Here is a 19,762-nt window from a genome sequence, read left to right as displayed (position 1 = left end):
ACCCCTTGGAAAGAAAACAGTCATGATTCCTATAAAATAAATAAATCACTATATTAAACCTAATGAGAAGAAAATAGAAGTATAAAAATAGAGTTCGTTTGAACAAAGACAAAAATGATGTTTAGAAAACTGTTTAAGATGGTTTACTTGGGTTTATATCAAGAATTATAACCAATGTAAGCGTCATGGTTATCTTATACGTCTTACCTGTGATATACCTGTGACTGGTTTCTACTACCTCAACCTGACCTGTGGTCAATGTTCTCTGGTGCTTGCCTGGTCAGCACCACACAAGCCTGGAACAAGGCCGGACTCCAGGAGTAGGGAAACTCTGGAAACTCATCAAAGATATATCAAAGATAAAGGTAGTCAACCGGGCAGTTGTTGTTGGCGTCCGGCTGGCCCAAATTCCATCACAGCCTGCTTGATCTGACTGATCTTCTTTAACAAGGCCGCATTTAGATTATGAGACGCAATTTTGACGTTCATATTACATAATGGATATAAACACGCTGGCAAGCATGCAGGAAAAGATGACAAAGTTAAATCCCGGCATTAGGAATTTTCTCCATATAGGTCAAGAACATTAATATTATATTTACTAAAAAAAGTTAGGGCAGATATGACAAATATACGAAATACATGAATATGAATAAGGTGCTGAAAATATCTAAGACACAACTCGCAAAAATTTACTCATTTCGAAAAAAATTTGAAATTACAAAAATCGAAAGGACACAGGAAAACACGGGTTTGTAGGCGTTGCGGATGGCGTAAACAAACACCCAGGCAGCCTCACGGTAAGACAAATTAGTGTAGATTTCATATTAGATTTATACACGAGTTGGGGATGGTTGAGTAATTAGGACATGCCTCACATGATCATGTGTATGATCATACGAACACGGGAGAAAAGCATTAGAGTTATACAGTATAATTCGGTATAGAGTTACATATGTGAGGTAAACCGTAAGCGGCGATTAATAGACATAATGATATCGTAAATTAGTTGTATAGACGGTTGACGGTATGTTAAATTCAGCATACCGTCAAACATACTATCGAATATATTAGACATACCCTCCATAACACAAAGTTTAAAAAATAGGTTAAATCGCTACGTGATTGATACTGGATGACCTAAATTTTCCCTTATTCAATGTTGTGATCTCACCTGCTGCTTTAATTCCATCTCCAAGAGTTGCACATGTGTCTAATTTATCAACGTGTCGGTTCTCTGAACCATTCATCTACATATATATATATATATATATATATATATATATATATATATATATATATATATATATATATATATATATATATATAGATAGATAGATAGATAGGGTCCACCTTCGGTGTAAATTGTGGGACCCATAGCCTCGGAGAAGTGGATAAAAAGGCTTCAAGAAAGAATATTTGGATTTCTTCCTGTAAGCCCTAATTTGCGTGTTTTGTTAAATCAGCTGTGATACTAGTTGCTGTGTAATAGCTAGAGAATGCTTTTCCTGATCGGCTTTAAACTATCGGTGCTAGTGTCTTTTACCTTAGCATTTTTTTTATTTAAAGAGAAAGATACCTAATCTGTGCTCCTTTCACTTTCTTCACACTTTCCCTTCCCTTCCCAACTACACCCCTCCCTGCTTCCCCTTCCCTCGCTTTCCTTCCTTTCCCTTGGTACTCACCTCCCCTCCCTCACTGCCCCTTCCTGATCACGTACATATTGCCCTGTTTCTGAGACAGCTCGTCAGCAACAGGCGATGGACACTGTCCAAATAATATACAGGAAAATATTTATGACAGCTCCCAGTCATAGTAATCAGCGAAACAAGCAAAGCGGAGATAGAATTATATATATGCGTTATTTCAACGATAGTTTTTCTATCCAATATTTGCAATCAAATACTGGATTATTACACGCCCCCAGGCGTGGATTATTACACGCCCCCGGGCAGGTATTGACTGTTGATTCTATTGTTGACTGATCCACCACATAACAGTTGATATTACGAGGGTAGATATGACTAGACATGGCAGTGGAAGTGACATGACAGACATGACATGACAGATTAGGCTGCGTAGGATGTGGTAAACGTATCAGTTGAAGTTCAACATGGGATAATAATTGTCTGCTGCTATATATTATCAAGTAACAAGTGCTGTGCTATATATCTTTGAGTGTATATATATGTGATAGGTATTGATAAATAATAAGCTCTGTAGGATGTCAAAAAAAAGCTAGTTAGCTAGGCTTTTGTTGGTCCATCACCCCTTACCAGCTCTACCGCCCCTCACTCTCACCCGTCCACCCCTCATTTCTTCCCTATCTCACTCTCCCCTCACCCTTTTACCTATCTTTCCCTTACCCTCTAACCGCCATCCTCCCCTCCCTCGCCATTCCCCCCTCAAACCGTCACCCTCAAGTCCCCTTACCTGGAGTCTACTTGGAGAACATTCTGGGGATCAGCGCCCCCGCGGCCCGGTCCACGACCAGGCCTCCCGGTGGATCAGGGCCTGATCAACCAGGCTGTTACTGCTGGCCGCACCACAGCCCGGTTGATCCGGCACCGACTTCAAGTATCTGTCCAGATCCCTCTTGAAAACAGCCAGGGGTCTATTGGTAATTCCCCTTATGCATGGTGGGAGGCTGTTGAACAGTCTCGGGCCCCGGACACTTATGGTTTTTTCTCTTAGTGTACCAATGGCGCCCCTACTTTTCATTGGGGATACTTTGCCCAATCTTTTATTTTCGTAGGGAGTGATTCCTGTGTGCAGATTCGGGACCATTCCTTTTAGGATTTTCGAAGTGTAGATTATGATATATTTCGCCTGCGTTCCCAATGATTACAGGTCAAGTGCTTCCAAGCGTTCCCAGTAGTTCAGATGTTTCATAGAACTTATATGTGCAGTAAAGGTTCTCTATGCACCCTCTAGATCTGCAATTTCACCTGCTTTGAACGGAGATGTTAATGTATAGCAATATTCCAGCCTAGAGAGAACAAGTGATTTGAAAAGAATCATCACTGGCTTGGCCTCGCTTGTTTTGAATGTTGTCATTATCCATTCTATCATTTTCTTTGCAGTTGTGGTCGTGGCACTATCGTGGTCCTTGAAAGTGAGACCTGGAGATTAGCAGACATTACCACTCCCAGGTCTCTCACATTATTTTTCCGCTCTGTTGTATGATCAGAGTTTTTAGTATATTCAGTTCTAGTTATTATCTCCTCCAGTTTTTTGTAACGGAGTAGTTGGAATTTGTCTTCATTGAACATCACGTTGTTTTCCGTTGCCCATTGGAAAACTTGGTTTATATCTTCTTGGAGGTTAACCATGTCATCAATAGATAAGTCTCATGCGAATCCTAGTATCTGCAAAGGATGCCACGGTGCTGTGGATTACATCTCTCTCTATGTCTGATATAAGGATGAGAAACAAGATGGGGGCGAGTACTGTGCCTTGTGGAACAGAGCTTTTCACTATGGCAGCTTCTGATTTAACTGATGACAATTACTCTTTGTGTTCGATTGGTTAAAAAGTTGAAGATCCATCTCCCCACTTTGCCAGTTATTCCTTTAGCCCGTATTTTGTGTGCTATTACGCCGTGATCGGACTTGGCAAAGGCTTTAGCAAAGTCTGTGTATATTACATCTGCATTGTTTTTCTTCCAGTGCATCCAAGTAGATACAGCAGTTGCGAGAGGCAGGAGCGACCTGCTCTGAACCCATGTTGCCCTGGATTGTGCATTTTTGGGGAATCCAAGTGGTTCGCAATCATTCGTCTTAGCACCCTTTCAAAGGTTTTTGCGATGTGGGACATTAGAGCTATTAGTCTGTAGTTCTTAGCTAATGCTTTGCTGCCACCTTTGTGGAATGGGGCTATATCCGTTGTTTTTAGTGACTGTGGAATTTCACTCATGTCCAAGCTCCTTCTCCATAGTGTACTTAGGGCACATGAGAGGGGTTTCTCGCAGTTCTTAATGAATACAGTGTTCCACGAGTCTAGGCCTGGGGCTGAGTGCATGGGCATGTTGTCAATGACTTTCTCGAAGTCTATCGAAGTTAGGGTAATGTCGGAAATCTGGCATACATTGATGAAGCTCTGAGGCTCATTCATGAAAAAATCATTTGGATTGTCGAACTTTAGACTGATTAGTGGCTCGCTAAACCCTCACCCTCAAGTCCCCTTCCGTCTCCCCCCCACTCTGTCCCATTTACTTCATCCCCCAACCAATATGGCATTAAAATCGCTTACATAAAGATAAAGGCAGAGTGAAAGCAGCGCCACGAAGAAAGGAGAATGAAGACAGTTAAAGCAATACAAATGAAGTATTTATTTCATTAGTTATAAATTTTGAGGATTGAAATGAATCGTGCAGAGCAGGTGGGAGGGGTGGGGGGGTTGTGAGGGAGGGGTGGGGTGGGTGTATTTTTAACAGATGGGCGGGAGACGTGTGGGAGGGATTAAAGGGTGGGACTGATAGAGGATGGGTGTGAATGATAGGTGGGAAGAATGGGTGTGAATGATAGGTAGATAATGTGTGAATGATAGGTAGATAATGTGAATGATAGGTAGATAATGCTGAATAAGACGGTTAAATCAACCGTACAGGACCGCTGCATACTTTCAGTTGAGGCTTCAGGGAAGGATGCTTAGCATGGGAGGGGGAAGGAACAGTCAATATGGAGGAGGGAGGAAGGGAGACATTTACAATAGGGGTTGGAGGTGGAGCGTTAATAGTGGGATGAGGGAGAGGGGAGACAGCGGAGGGGTGTGAGGAAGATTGTATAAGAGGAGGAGACTGTGAGAGGGTGGTCCTGAAGGAAGAGAGAGGGAGGGGAGTGGGTGGGGGAGTGGTTGGGGAAAGAGGGGGAGAGAGGGGAGGATATTCCTGTGAATATATGAAGAGTTAGCTTTGTATAATCATGGAACATGAAGGAAATAGTTTGTGGATTCCTCGTCCCTAGCTTTATTGACAAGCTATTTACAGGTTAAGGATTCCTAACTTTATTGGAAAACTAAGAGCTGTTACCTACATCAGCTCATTTAAAAGCATTTTTATTGTTATGAGACATACAAGTAGGGAGCAGGATGAAGTTGGAGCCATCTGTGGGCCAGCATTTTCATTTGATCAACTGACTTTATCTCGTTGACATCATTATGCTGTACGAATATGTTCCATACTCGAGTCATCCTGGGTATATATGATCTCAGATGGAGTGATGTTCTGGATAAGGGTACAGCCAGAGTGAAGTTGCTGCTTTCTGCCCGTCTTGTGGCATAAAAGCTTGTTTCACGCTGTCCTCGAAGTGGATCCAAGTGTGGTACTTTGACAATATTGGCCTTGTACATAACAGTAAGGCCACCCACATCACTCCTGTGTTGAAGGCTCTGCTGCTCTCTCTCTCTCTCTCTCTCTCTCTCTCTCTCTCTCTCTCTCTCTCTCTCTCTCTCTCTCTATCTATCTATCTATCTTTTTCACACAGGGTTTGACAAGGTTAGGTTAAGGATCCCTAGCTTTATTGACAAGCTAAGAGCTGTTACCTACATAACAGGCCTTTTGGACTCCTGGGTTGTAATAGAAACATACAAGTAGGGAACAGGATGAAGTTGGAGCCATCTGTGGGCCAGCATTTTCACTTGATCAACTGACTTTATATCGTTGACGTCATAATGCTGTACGAATATGTTCCATACTCGAGTCATCCTGGGGATAAATGATCTCAGATGAAGTGATGTTCTGGAGAAGGGTACAGCCAGAGTGAAGCTGCTGCTTTCTGCCCGTCTTGTGGTATAGAAGCTTGCCTCACGCTGTCCTCGAAGTGGATCCAAATGTGGTACTTTGACAATGTTGGCCTTGTACATAACAGTAAGGCCACCCACATCCCTCCTGTGTTGAAGGCTCTGCTGAAATGACAGATCTATCCAGGATGGGTCCAGGCGATAAACGAAACGTCTTGTTCTATTCTCTACTCTGTCAAACAATCGCAAATGAGGGGGGTGGGGCAGGCAAACAAAGAAAGTGGAGCGTACTCAGGGTGTGAGTGTACTTGTGCATCAAGCAGATGCGAGATACGTCGAAGTGCTGTAAGATTCCTGGCTCCCTTGTTTGCATGATTTACAACGTGGTTCTTCATGGTCAGTTTGGAGTCAAATTTCACCCCAAGCATATCGACTTCTTCCCCAGGTACCAATACTTTCCCATTCATACTTACTACTGCTCCGGCATTACCATCATGGTACCTAGAGATCATCATCATTTATGTTTTCTCAGGTGCAAATGTTACTTGCCATCGGTTTCCCCAAGCTGATATAGTTCTTAGCTGGTGATTGATATAGCTTAGAGTAGCTGGCATTTCTTCTCTTCGATAAGTAAATGTCATTGTACAGTCGTCTGCATATGCATGGGATTCTGGGATGAGATGAAGGTCATTGAAGTAGACATTCCATAACAATGATCCCAGTACACTTCCCTGTGAACACTTGCCCCAATAGGATGTCTTGCTGATTCTGTCCCATTGAGAATTACCCTTAGAGATCTACCATGAAGGTAATCACTGTGGAGACGTAGGTAGAGCCTGCAGTTCCCAGTGCTTGCAATTTTTCCAAGAGGCCCTGGTACCACACTCTCCTCCTCCCACCATCGCTCCCTCCCTCCCTCTCTCTCTCTCTCTCTCTCTCTCTCTCTCTCTCTCTCTCTCTCTCTCTCTCTCTCTCTCTCTCTCTCTCTCTCTCTCTCTCTCTCTCTCTCTCTCATCCCACCGGCTAGGAGGCAGCATCCAGGGGGGTCGATATCGTGTGTCCCAGCAGTAATTACGGGTTAATTCCCCGCTTCTCTGGACACGTGCTGGCTGACCAAGTTTCCCACAGGTGTGTGTGTGTGTGTGTGTGTGTGTGTGTGTGTGTGTGTCTGTCTGTCTGTCTGTCTGTCTGTCTGTCTGTCTGTCTGTCTGTCTGTCTGCCTGCCTGCCTGCCTGCCTGCCTGCCTGCCTGCCTGCCTGTGTCTGTGTGTGTGTTGTATTCACCGAGTTACGTCTGCGGTAGTTGAGTCTGAGCTCCTGGCCCCTCCTCTTCAAGTACGATCGCACCCATTCTTACTCTTGGAAACTGCGTATCAAATATACCTCTGCTTCTTCATCTTGGTCATCCCACTTCGTTACCATCCTAACTTCCCTGTTTACCTGGAGTTTACCTTGAGAGGGTTTCGGGGGTCAACGCCCCCGCTGCTCGGTCTGAGACCAGGCCTCATCTGTGTCTTTAACATCCATCTTGAATACCTCGTCACTTTACCTCGAATTTCAAGCAGTTTGTCTGCCTCTGTTCTGTCAAATGCACCGAGTATCATGTGCTTCGTAATCATGTTTTTCCTAGTTCTTCAATCTTCTAAATTCGTGGAATTCATTTTATTTAGCCTGTCCTTATATGAAGCCTCAGCTTCGTTGCAATCCTCAGGACCTTGTCGAGTTTTCATACACGCTTGACCAGGTGTGGAAGGTTCCTTGCTGGTGCTGCATACTCCATGACAAGAATGTCCTATGTCATGCAAAAAGTGGTATTTACTGAGGTTTCCGAAGGCCTCTCCGGGATTGGTTAACCTCGCATATGCTGTAGATGTTATGTGACTGATGTGCACCCCTGGCGTGTGAAGCCTACTCCAAGCTTTCTCCTTTATCAACATTTTTAATTTCTCGCTTCTTAAGCCTTACTGCGTTCCTGACCTCTCCTCATCCCCAGTTTTCACGAACTTACACTTATTTGGGTTGAACTCCAGTATTCACTTGTCTGACCACCCCTGCAGCTTGTCCAAGTCTTGCTCTAGCCTGTCTCTATTCACTTCCGTTTTTATTTTTATTAGCTTTACGTCATCGGCAACACAGACGCAGGTGATTCTTTTCCCACATTGAAGAGTAACTCATCGTCTTTCCTGAGGATGAGTTACCCATTGCATCCCTTTGAATTAATCACGTTTCCTCATCAATGTAACTCATTCCTTTCATGACGAGAGCTCATTCCCTCCCTAAAATGTAACTTATTCTCACCACTAATTATACTTGCTCTTTCCCAGAATATAACTCATTTTCCCAGCAGAATGTAACTCATTCCTTCTGAAAGTAAGTCTTTCCCTACCCTGAAGGTAACTCATTTTCACCCTTTGGATAACTCACTCTTCCCCTGAATGTAACGCACGCTCTTCCTAGAATGTAGTTAATTTCTCAGTCTGAATGTAACTCATTCCCTGCAGTGTATATAATTCCAACTTCTGAAGGTAATTCTCTTCCCCCATTTGAATGTTGCATTGATCTTCCCTGAACGTAACTCACCCGCCACTGGTCGCTTCTATTGTGGTACAAAAAAAAAGGTGACCACTAAATCTGCTCAGGGACCATGCAGTGATTAGCAGACGGAGGATCGAAACTGCACGTCTCCTTGAGCAGAATCCTCCAAAGAGGTTTGAAGCTACATCATATACAGTGCAGTCCACTTGGCTTCGTATGTTGTTCATGTTGGTATCAATTATCATTATTATTATTATTATTATTATTATTATTATTATTATTATTATTATTATTATTATTATTATTATAATTATTGTTGGCGAATACGTTCATTATTTACTGGTCCAATTATCGATAAATAACATAGTCTAACCCAACCTAATGTAACCAGGCCGAACTCAACCTACCCTGGCGTATCCCAGCTTAAAACTATCAAAATAAAGGATGACAAGCCAGTGATGATATTGTTAAGGACACTCGTTCGTAATACTAACGGACACTTCGAGGCTGGCGAAATTGTGGAACTTGAAAATGTACAGAGAACCTTCACAACTCGTATGAACTCAGCAGTGTCAGGTGTAGCAACGTTTGGCATAGCAGCGACTGGCGTAGTGACTGGAGTAGCAGTGTCTAAAGTAGCAGTGCCCGGCATAGAAGTGTCTGGAGTAGCAGTGCCTGACCTAGAAGTGTCTGGAGTAGCAGTGCCTGACCTAGAAGTGTCTCTCATAACGGTGTATGGAGTGGCAGTATCTGGCATAACAGTGTCTGGCGTAGCAGTGTATAGGTTAAGTGTTTGGCGTAATAGCGTCTGGCGAAGCGATGTCTGGAGTGGCAGTATCTAGCAAAGCAGTGTCTGGCGTAACAATGTCTACAATATCAATATCTGTCTTAGCAGTGTCTGGCGTATCAGCGTCTGGCGAACGTAAGTTACAAAGGACCATATTGGGTTATACTGGCACTAGCAGTGAAGAATTAATGTAACCTGGACAACCTGAGCGTATTTTAATTTTCATGCTTTTATTTCTCTTATGGGGCAGACATTTATTGTTTGCAGATTATGTTTTCTCTTTTTTCTTCAAGGAAGGACTGTACAAGATTATGGGTGGGAGTTCCTGCAATATTTTACAGGCAAATAAGCTGTTACCTTTTCCATCTCTCAACTGACACCCCTAAACTGCTTAGGAATAAACATTACTGAATACATTGGAACATGTATATACGATAAAAGGTAACGTTAGAGAAATCTTTCAGTTGGTCCTTTCAGTTATTATGTTTACTTGAGTTTTTATGTCTGAAGTTACAACGTGTTCTTATTCATCACCAGCCAAGTAATAATTCGACGTTGATGGAATGACATCTTTGATGAGGATACTGTCAAAGTGAGGTCGATTGATGCGCGTCTTGTTTCATAACAAACATTCCATATCAAGGGACGAAGCACTCCAGAGCTACGCTGGCGTCAGCTTGATAGCTTTCAGATTCTAATCTGTTACGAACTGATGAAAATTGGACACCTGTGCAACATCTGGATATCTTTATTGAAGACGTTTCGCCATCCAGTGGCTTTATCAATACAAATTCAACGACATGAATGGAAGACTGTATACAGAAATTACCTTAAGAAGTAAACCTTAGAGACTGTTACTGTTGCTAAGTACATGTAGAACTGAACCAGTAATCTGGTTACCAACAAGCATCCAGGGAGGTTTTACTCTCCTGTTATATGAGTGGGAAATGGACGCCCTGTTGACCGTTTAACACTGTCAGGACGACTATCCGTTTTCTTTATTTCTAATGGATAGGTAAAAATGGCAGATAATTTTTACAAAGATCTTCAGCCCGTCAAAGGTAAGTTAAGGTAGGCCTTTAGAACACTTGAAACTTTCCAGTGTGTTTTTCATTTGTTCTTATTTCTCTTCAATTTCTAAGGTCTGGTTTGAGACGGGGGAATAATCAGAGAACAATTAACGGAAAGAGGAAGTAACCGAACCAGCAAAGATTTCTAGGACCTAGGTGATAGTGACATATTTAACTTTGCAACAGATCAGCTGAAGTCGGACCGTTTCTGGGTATACCTTACCTTTGATATACCTTTGATGAATTTCGAGAGTTTCTACTCCCGGAGCCCGGCCTTGGGCCAGGCTCGCTATAATGCCGATTAAACGCAAACATGTGATAGATAAATGAATGTTCTTATTTGTGATGAAATTATTCCTTAAGCTTAGTTAACAATTGGCAGAAATTTTTTCCCAGCTGCTGGGCGCCTAACTCTTCTGCCATTTCACATGTGTGAGCCACAGTTGGTAAATGTGATGGTCGATGCTTAGCTAAACCCAGTAGCATCTTGTGTTGACCTTATCAGGCCCGACAACTTTTCCTGTCTCCGATGATTGATGGAGACAGACTGTTTCCTGTCATAGTCTGATAACAGTGCCATAGTTCGTGCAGCTAATTTTTTTTTACATAGGTTTTATAAGCTAATGCCGTTATCTTAGCTCATTTCAAAGCCTAACTCTATTGAAGGTAATACTCCCCAGGATGCGACCCACAACAAGAGTAAGGAAACATGCCCAGTGTTTCCACCCGTGCCGGGGATCGTAACATGAACACTCAGTATGTGAGCTAAGTGCGTTACCAACCAAGCCACGGAACTTCGTATGTTTGTATCTAGTATTTCTATCTTAACAAAGTGGGTCACCAGTAGGTCATCACTGTCTTGACTGAGGATTTAGTTCACTTCCCACCAAGATGATCCAGTGGTGGTTTTCTGACAGATATTAACTTGGGTTGGTTCAAGTATACCCCCAGCCATTATAGTTTTCATGTGAAGATGGAGACTTAAATGAAGATTTTATTAGTGGTGTCGAAAAAGGAAATTGTCATAAAGGATTCTGTTAAAATTGTCATTTATTCATATGCATCAGTTCGCTTTTTTTTGTGGACGGAGCCAAGTTCCTAGATCATTGTAAATCCAAATGTTTTCGCGCTACCGCCTGCAGGATTGATATGAGGTCCGTAAATATTAGCGATTCGGTGGTAAAATTGAACCCAATTATTAGTAATCTTGAAGAAAAATTACAAAATATCATACCATAGCTAAGATCATTTCTATAAAATAAATTTTTGCAAAAGCTTGAGTAAAATATATCGCTTGGATGTAATGCTTCAGTAGGGTCTCTATCTCAACCCGAGGCACAGCTGGTAGCGAGAGGCTGTACCTTGCTGGAGGCCCAGGCTCGTGCATGTAGTTCTCTCTTCACCACTTAAGTTAACTGTACTTAGGTAAGACAAAAGAACTGTTCACGAATTTGGAAAAATCATGCGAAAGCGTGGGTGGGGAAGCGATGTAGCTAGTTTTGCAAATGTGTGGAATAAGTGGTAAGATGCCGAAAGGTGTGGAAAGTGCGATCGGTATAGTTTTCAGTGCTAGTGGAGTTTTTACAAGGATATCCGATATTTCTGTGGTTATTTATCTCTATAAAGGGAGTCGTAAAAGGTGCGAATTGCCAGTGTTTTCGAGAGTGAAGTGGTTATAAGAACTAATGAATCTGTTACTAAGAGTGAGGCGTCATAATTTCTCCTAGCTGATTATATAGCATTTTTGGTAGCTTCAGAAGAGAAGTATCAGAAAGGGGCAAATGGCTTCGGGAGTGTATGTAAAAGACGGAAGATGCAAATGATCACAGCAAAAGCAATTTCCTGCTTGACCAATCAGTCATCGTCATCCGGGGGTGAAAGCACCGTCGAAGCCTGGTACGGTTGCGATGACAAGAATAAATGAGAAATATAGGGAATGAAATATTGGAAGCCAGATTGAAATATATTTATCGATTCCAGTGCGTATGTATAGAGTTGAATGCCTGTGAGTGTGTAGAGTATTATATGTATGAATGTGTACGTATGTGTTTGTGTAATTAAACTTACGTGTAACGGCAAGAAAGCCTACATGTATCTGTGTAGGTATGTACATGTTTGCATTCATGTGTGTTTAACTGTGTGTAGTGATTTCAGTGTTTATCATATATGTTAATTTCAAATTGTTCTTTCCATGATTATCTTTTAAAACTTCTTATATTCTTATATTGCTTTTGAGATTTTCTTCTCTTGATTCGTGACTTCTTCTGTTGTTTTCTTCATTTTCTTCTGTTATTATAACCTTCGAATTTTGTTTATGTTTCCTGCATGGTTTTCTTCTGTTACTTTCTTGATTTCGTAAAAGATTAAAAAGTTTCGAGCGGCTGGATTGATCTTTTTTCCGGAACTTGAAAGTTGAAATTCCCAGCATCGACTCAAAAGAATTTCATAATGCGTGATGTTAGCCACGGATAATTTCTGTTGATGTTGGCCATAACTTAAAGATGAGTTTTCGGGACCGAATATTTCCTATTGAGTGAATAAATGGCTCCCTGGATTGAGTGGTTTACTGGAGTTAATAGTTTCTAGAGTGAACAGTTTCCCAGAGTAAATATTTCCGTATAGTGAACTATTCTCTCCAGTAGTTTACGGGAGTGAATAGTTCCTTGAAGTGAGTAAATCCCTTAGTTGCAGCGTTTTCCCAATCATTTCTCATAGCTGTGAATTGCTGTGAACTTTATTGTTAAATAAATTTGTCAGTAAGTCACATTTGTGTTTCATCTCGTACCACGGAGTTTCATACCACTATTGCACGTTATTACACCAATCTGTATTTTAAAAGGACCTTGAGTTAGTAGAATTTCTTTAAGCTCTTTATGGCTAGAATAAAGTCACTTTGTAGGTTCTATGTAGGGTAAGAATATTTTGAGTTCTCTGAGACTCTCAGAGATTGTAGATTATCTTCGTCTTTTATGTAATGGGAGAGGGGGAACTTGGATTGCATATTACATATTGTAATTATACTGGGTGTGTTAGAGAGAGAGAGACAGACAGAAAGACAGAGACAGAGATGGACACATAGGGACACAGGCAGACAGACAGACAGTGAGTGAGTGAGTTTAACACAGAAGTCAGTCTGTCCGTGTCTTCTCTATAGCAACATCGTCAACACCTCCCGGCACCAGAGTCACCATATTCGGCGACCGATCCATCACATTGATGCTGCTGGCTACAGGCATGACCCGGGTAATCACCAGCGTTTAGTTCACCGCACCACATAGCCTCAACACACTTAACATAGTGGCTGCTGTGAGCTCCACTGCCACTTTAATCGCTGATATATACTGCTTGTGTGCACTCAGGAATGTGGATATCTCTCTCTCTCTCTCTCTCTCTCTCTCTCTCTCTCTCTCTCTCTCTCCTTTAGGTCTTGAGCTCATCCCCGTGAAAAATAATAATAATAATGATAATTGACAATATTAGGTAGGTAGACAGCAGCCACCCAGAGAGGTACTACCGTCCTGCCAGATGAGTGTGAACCAGACATCTGTAGCTGTTTTACACAATAGTAGGATTCCTAGTGTCTTTTCTGTCTCATAAACACACAGGATAACAAGTACGTCTTGCTACTTCTACTTACACTTAGATCACACTACACATGCATGTACATGTGCAAAACAACCACTGTGAAAGAGTAGTGAAATTCCAAGCGCTTTCGTGACTACTCACATTGTCAAGGAACTATGAAAGTAATACATCAAAGGAAGGCAATTAAAGGGCTTAGACTACACCTCACAGTAACCCCCACAACAAAGAAACACCTGACTGTGGGGGTTGACTGTGAGGTGTAGTCTAAGCCCTTTAATTGCCTTCCTTTGATGTATTACTTTCATAATTCCTTGACAATGTGAGTAGTCACGAAAGCGCTTGGAATTTCACTACTTTCACAGTGGTTGTTTTGCATATTTTAAAATCACCTGTTTACTGTGATCTTATTGCATGTACATGTATATGGATACTCGCTCGTCTGAGTTTTCTTCCGTCTTTCATACTTCTTGATCGTCGGTGGTCACTAGAGGTTGCTACCTTCCCTGAGCTGTTTTGGAGGATTAGTGTGGAGTGTTTGAGCACCAGGTCACACTTCTGTAGTGGCTTTGAATCTGAACTCAAGGTGTTGAAGGAGGTGGTTGTGCTTTTCAAGGAGGAAAATAAGAAGCTGAAAATTCGCCTGGATAAGTATAGCAATGAATGTGAGGTGGTTGTGGATTAGTGAAGGGAAACAGGTTACCAGCAGTGAGGAACAGATTTGCAGTCGGTTCAAGTGGAGAGATGTTTCCAGTCAAGGAAGAAGCATCAAAGTGAGGAAGGTTAAAAGAGCAGATTTAAAGGTAGGAAATCGTTCTCTGTTCTCCAGGACAGATGTACATCAGTGGTCAGTGAGGTTAAAAGTACCGCTAACTCCCATGCTAATGAAAGTAAGAATATCGTTGTGATCAGTGACTCAAAGGAAAAAAATATACTGACAATGCTTTCTGTAATATAGATAGGAAAGTGAGACTGTGTGGTTCCCAGGAGCTAGTGTTGGTGACATAGTCAACAGGTTGGATAATTATATGTTAGGTAATAGGAGCAAGCCCAATATTTGCCTCGGTGCTTGTGGAAACGATATTGGGAAGGGCAAGAGACAGTAGCTGCTAGATGAAATATTAGAAATATAAGGGACAAGATATTTTTGGAATCTTGTGGAAGGAACTTATGGGAACAGGATACATTGGAAATCTTGGGGAAAGGGATATAATGCCCACGGTATATGAGCCACTTCTCCGCACATAATGCCGTATTCTATTCAAGATTGATGGACTGACCACATCGACTCTATGTTGAGGGACTGATTGTCTCATTCTCCTCCTGTTCTTCACGATTTTTCTTTGTTGTTAGGTAAGACACATATGCAACAGTTAGACAACTTTATTCCGAAACGTTTCGCCTACACAGTAGACTTCTTCAGTCGAATACAGAAAGTAGGCAGGAACAGTAGAGATGTGAAGACGATGTAATCAGTCCATCACCCTTGAAGTCGTAGAATTTGAGGTTGTCAGTCCCTCGGCCTGGAGAAGTTCAGTTCCATAGTCAGGAACTATCTGAAGATCAAGCGACAGTGCGGAGACTTAAATATTGTCGGAAGGAGAGGTGCAGAGTAGTAGAAGTAGTGAGAATGTAGCCACTGAGAGGTCATGTCCCTCTCAGATCCAACACTTCTCACTTGAAAAGCTTGTCCAAGGTGTTTTCTGGACAAGCTTTTCAAGTGAGAAGTGTTGGATCTGAGAGGGACATGACCTCTCAGTGGCTACATTCTCACTACTACTACTACTCTGCACCTCTCCTTCCGACAGTATTTAAGTCTCTGCACTGTCGCTTGATCTTCAGATAGTTCCTGACTATGGAACTGAACTTCTCCAGGCCGAGGGACTGACAACCTCAAATTCTACGACTTCAAGGGTGATGGACTGATTACATCGTCTTCACATCTCTACTGTTCCTGCCTACTTTCTGTATTCGACTGAAGAAGCCTACTGTGTAGGCGAAACGTTTCGGAATAAAGTTGTCTAACTGTTGCATATGTGTCTTACCTAACAACCTGTCGGTATTGTATACCATTTTGATGTTCATTTTTCTTTGTATAGACTAATGAAGCCACTGTGTGGCGAAACGTTTCCTCAATAAAGATACCCAAGAATTGCACATGTGTCTAATTTATCAACATGTCGGTTCTCTGAACCATTCATCTACAACTGTATATTCCTCAATAAGTGGATAATTAAGCAAAGTGTTCATAACGCCGGCCATATACTTTGCATTAACCTTGATCATCTGTGTTTCTGCCAAACTGGCATACGTGCTTGTAACCAAGCCTAAGCCAGGCTACTACATCAGTCAGTACTTGTAACCAAGCCTAAGCCAGGCTACTACATCAGTCAGTACTTGTAACCAAGCCTAAGCCAGGCTACTACATCAGTCAGTGCTTGTAACCAAGCCTAAGCCAGGCTACTACACCAGTCAGTACTTGTAACCAAGCCTAAGCCAGGCTACTACATCAGTCAGTACTTGTAACCAAGCCTAAGCCAGGCTACTTCATCAGTCAGTACTTGTAACCAATCCTAAGCCAGGCTACTACATCAGTCAGTACTTGTAACCAAGCCTAAGCCAGGCTACTACATCAGTCAGTACTTGTAACCAAGCCTAAGCCAGGCTACTACATCAGTCAGTACTTGTAACCAAGCCTAAGCCAGGCTACTACATCAGTCAGTGCTTGTAACCAAGCCTAAGCCAGGCTACTACACCAGTCAGTACTTGTAACCAATCCTAAGCCAGGCTACTACATCAGTCAGTACTTGTAACCAAGCCTAAGCCAGGCTACTACATCAGTCAGTACTTGTAACCAAGCCTAAGCCAGGCTACTACATCAGTCAGTACTTGTAACCAAGCCTAAGCCAGGCTACTACATCAGTCAGTGCTTTTAACCAAGCCTAAGCCAGGCTACTACATCAGTCAGTACTTGTAACCAAGCCTAAGCCAGGCTACTACATCAGTCAGTACTTGTAACCAAGCCTAAGCCATGCTACTACATCAGTCAGTACTTGTAACCAAGCCTAAGCCAGGCTACTACATCAGTCAGTACTTGTAACCAAGCCTAAGCCTGGCTGCTATAACAGTCAGTACTTGTAACCAAGCCTAAGCCAGGCTACTTCATCAGTCAGTACTTGTAACCAAGCCTAAGCCAGGCTACTACATCAGTCAGTACTTGTAACCAAGCCTAAGCCAGGCTACTACATCAGTCAGTACTTGTAACCAAGCCTAAGCCAGGCTACTACATCAGTCAGTACTTGTAACCAAGCCTAAGCCAGGCTACTACATCAGTCAGTGCTTGTAACCAAGCCTAAGCCAGGCTACTACACCAGTCAGTACTTGTAACCAAGCCTAAGCCAGGCTACTACATCAGTCAGTACTTGTAACCAAGCCTAAGCCAGGCTACTTCATCAGTCAGTACTTGTAACCAATCCTAAGCCAGGCTACTACATCAGTCAGTACTTGTAACCAAGCCTAAGCCAGGCTACTACATCAGTCAGTACTTGTAACCAAGCCTAAGCCAGGCTACTACATCAGTCAGTACTTGTAACAAAGCCTAAGCCAGGCTACTACATCAGTCAGTGCTTGTAACCAAGCCTAAGCCAGGCTACTACACCAGTCAGTACTTGTAACCAAGCCTAAGCCAGGCTACTACATCAGTCAGTACTTGTAACCAAGCCTAAGCCAGGCTACTTCATCAGTCAGTACTTGTAACCAATCCTAAGCCAGGCTACTACACCAGTCAGTACTTGTAACCAAGCCTAAGCCAGGCTACTACACCAGTCAGTACTTGTAACCAAGCCTAAGTCAGGCTACTACATCAGTCAGTACTTGTAACCAAGCCTAAGCCAGGCTACTACATCAGTCAGTACTTGTAACCAATCCTAAGCCAGGCTACTACATCAGTCAGTACTTGTAACCAAGCCTAAGCCAGGCTACTACATCAGTCAGTACTTGTAACCAAGCCTAAGCCAGGCTACTACATCAGTCAGTACTTGTAACCAAGCCTAAGCCAGGCTACTACATCAGTCAGTACTTGTAACCAAGCCTAAGCCAGGCTACTACATCAGTCAGTACTTGTAACCAAGCCTAAGCCAGGCTACTACATCAGTCAGTGCTTTTAACCAAGCCTAAGCCAGGCTATTACATCAGTCAGTACTTGTAACCAAGCCTAAGCCAGGCTACTACATCAGTCAGTGCTTTTAACCAAGCCTAAGCCAGGCTACTACATCAGTCAGTACTTGTAACCAAGCCTAAGCCAGGCTACTACATCAGTCAGTGCTTTTAACCAAGCCTAAGCCAGGCTATTACATCAGTCAGTACTTGTAACCAAGCCTAAGCCAGGCTACTACATCCGTCAGTGCTTTTAACCAAGCCTAAGCCAGGCTATTACATCAGTCAGTACTTGTAACCAAGCCTAAGCCAGGCTACTACATCCGTCAGTGCTTTTAACCAAGCCTAAGCCAGGCTACTACATCAGTCAGTACTTGTAACCAAGCCTAAGCCAGGCTACTACACCAGTCAGTACTTGTAACCAAGCCTAAGCCAGGCTACTACATCAGTCAGTGCTTTTAACCAAGCCTAAGCCAGGCTACTACACCAGTCAGTACTTGTAACCAATCCTAAGCCAGGCTACTACATCAGTCAGTACTTTTAACCAAGCCTAAGCCAGGCTACTACATCAGTCAGTGCTTTTAACCAAGCCTAAGCCAGGCTACTACACCAGTCAGTACTTGTAACCAAGCCTAAGCCAGGCTACTACATCAGTCAGTGCTTTTAACCAAGCCTAAGCCTGGCTGGTATAACAGTCAGGCTGTTCACATTGCAAGTTAAGCGATAAACATTCTTATCTACTGTTATCGTAATGAGTGATAGATCTACTCAGTCTTATAATTGCATTCCTGAAATATACAATTTAATAATGTACTTCCCTATTAATATTATTGATAATGCGAGACACAGACACACCAAAGTCGTACTCTACATTTTCCATCAGGGTAACCTTAATTCCCCACTACTACTACCACTACTACTACCACTACTACTACTACTACCACCACTACTACTACTACTACTACTACTACTACTACTACTACTACTACTACTACTACTACTACTACTAACTACTACTACTACTACTAACTACTACTACTACTACTACTACTAACTACTACTACTACTACTACTACTACTACTACTACTACTACTACTGCTACTACCACCAGCACCACTACCTCTTCCTGCCTATATATACCCGTCCTGCTCCACTTCTCGTTAGTGTGACTTTGTAAATGGTCCAAGTCGGACCGAAACGTCGTCGTAAGCTCCTTTCTTCTATGTGCGGGTTATTTGTGTGTTGTTCCATCAAGGTACTTTTTTTTAGCTAACTTATTAACGTTATCATTAAGGAGTAATTTTGAGTGTCTGTAAATGGTTTCTCCAATACGCATGTTGTTAGAGGTAGGGGAGACAGATGAAAAGAAACCAGATTAATGGAGAGAGGGTTAGGGAGGGTCAAACACTCCCTAAACCAGTATGTTGAGTTACTGTAACAAAACTGTAATGTCCCGGAGACACTTTCTCACCGGAGAGAGAGAGATAGAGAGAGGGAGCGTACGTGCAGGTATTCAACACTGCCTCTCAGTATACGAATATGAACAAATACCCTCATTATAAAAGAGAATAACAGTGACAAACACTCGACTCGCGTTACAGAGTTGATCTTGTCTCAACCCTTCTGTCAGGATTATGAAGATAACACACGATAGTGTCACGCGGCTGCCCTGCCGTAGCCATGGATCACTGTGAGCACTTAGGCCTACGCAGGGATAAGTAATGGGGAAAATTGATTATATAACTGGTTTAAAAAACCGACAAGTCGCCAAAATGTTGCAGAAGTTTCTCATTCAGGAATATGATCGGCCGAATTTAATTTTGTTACGGAGAAAATGCGGACCGATATATAATGTATATATTATGTATATATATAATATATAATATAATGGTCA

The 19,762-nt window shown here is 42.4% G+C and overlaps 1 protein-coding gene across 1 annotated transcript in view; it reads left to right on the top strand.

Annotated features, from left to right (window-relative positions):
* Nucleotides 1–19,762, top strand: part of LOC128686402 (discoidin domain-containing receptor 2) — a 72,413-nt gene that overhangs the window by 4,691 nt on the left and 47,960 nt on the right. The window lies entirely within an intron of this gene.

This window comes from Cherax quadricarinatus, chromosome 17, assembly GCF_038502225.1.
Source record: "Cherax quadricarinatus isolate ZL_2023a chromosome 17, ASM3850222v1, whole genome shotgun sequence".
In the NCBI taxonomy this organism is placed as follows: Eukaryota; Metazoa; Arthropoda; class Malacostraca; order Decapoda; family Parastacidae; genus Cherax; species Cherax quadricarinatus.
Note: the sequence above shows the minus strand (reverse complement) of the source record. Positions and strands in the feature narration are given on the sequence as shown.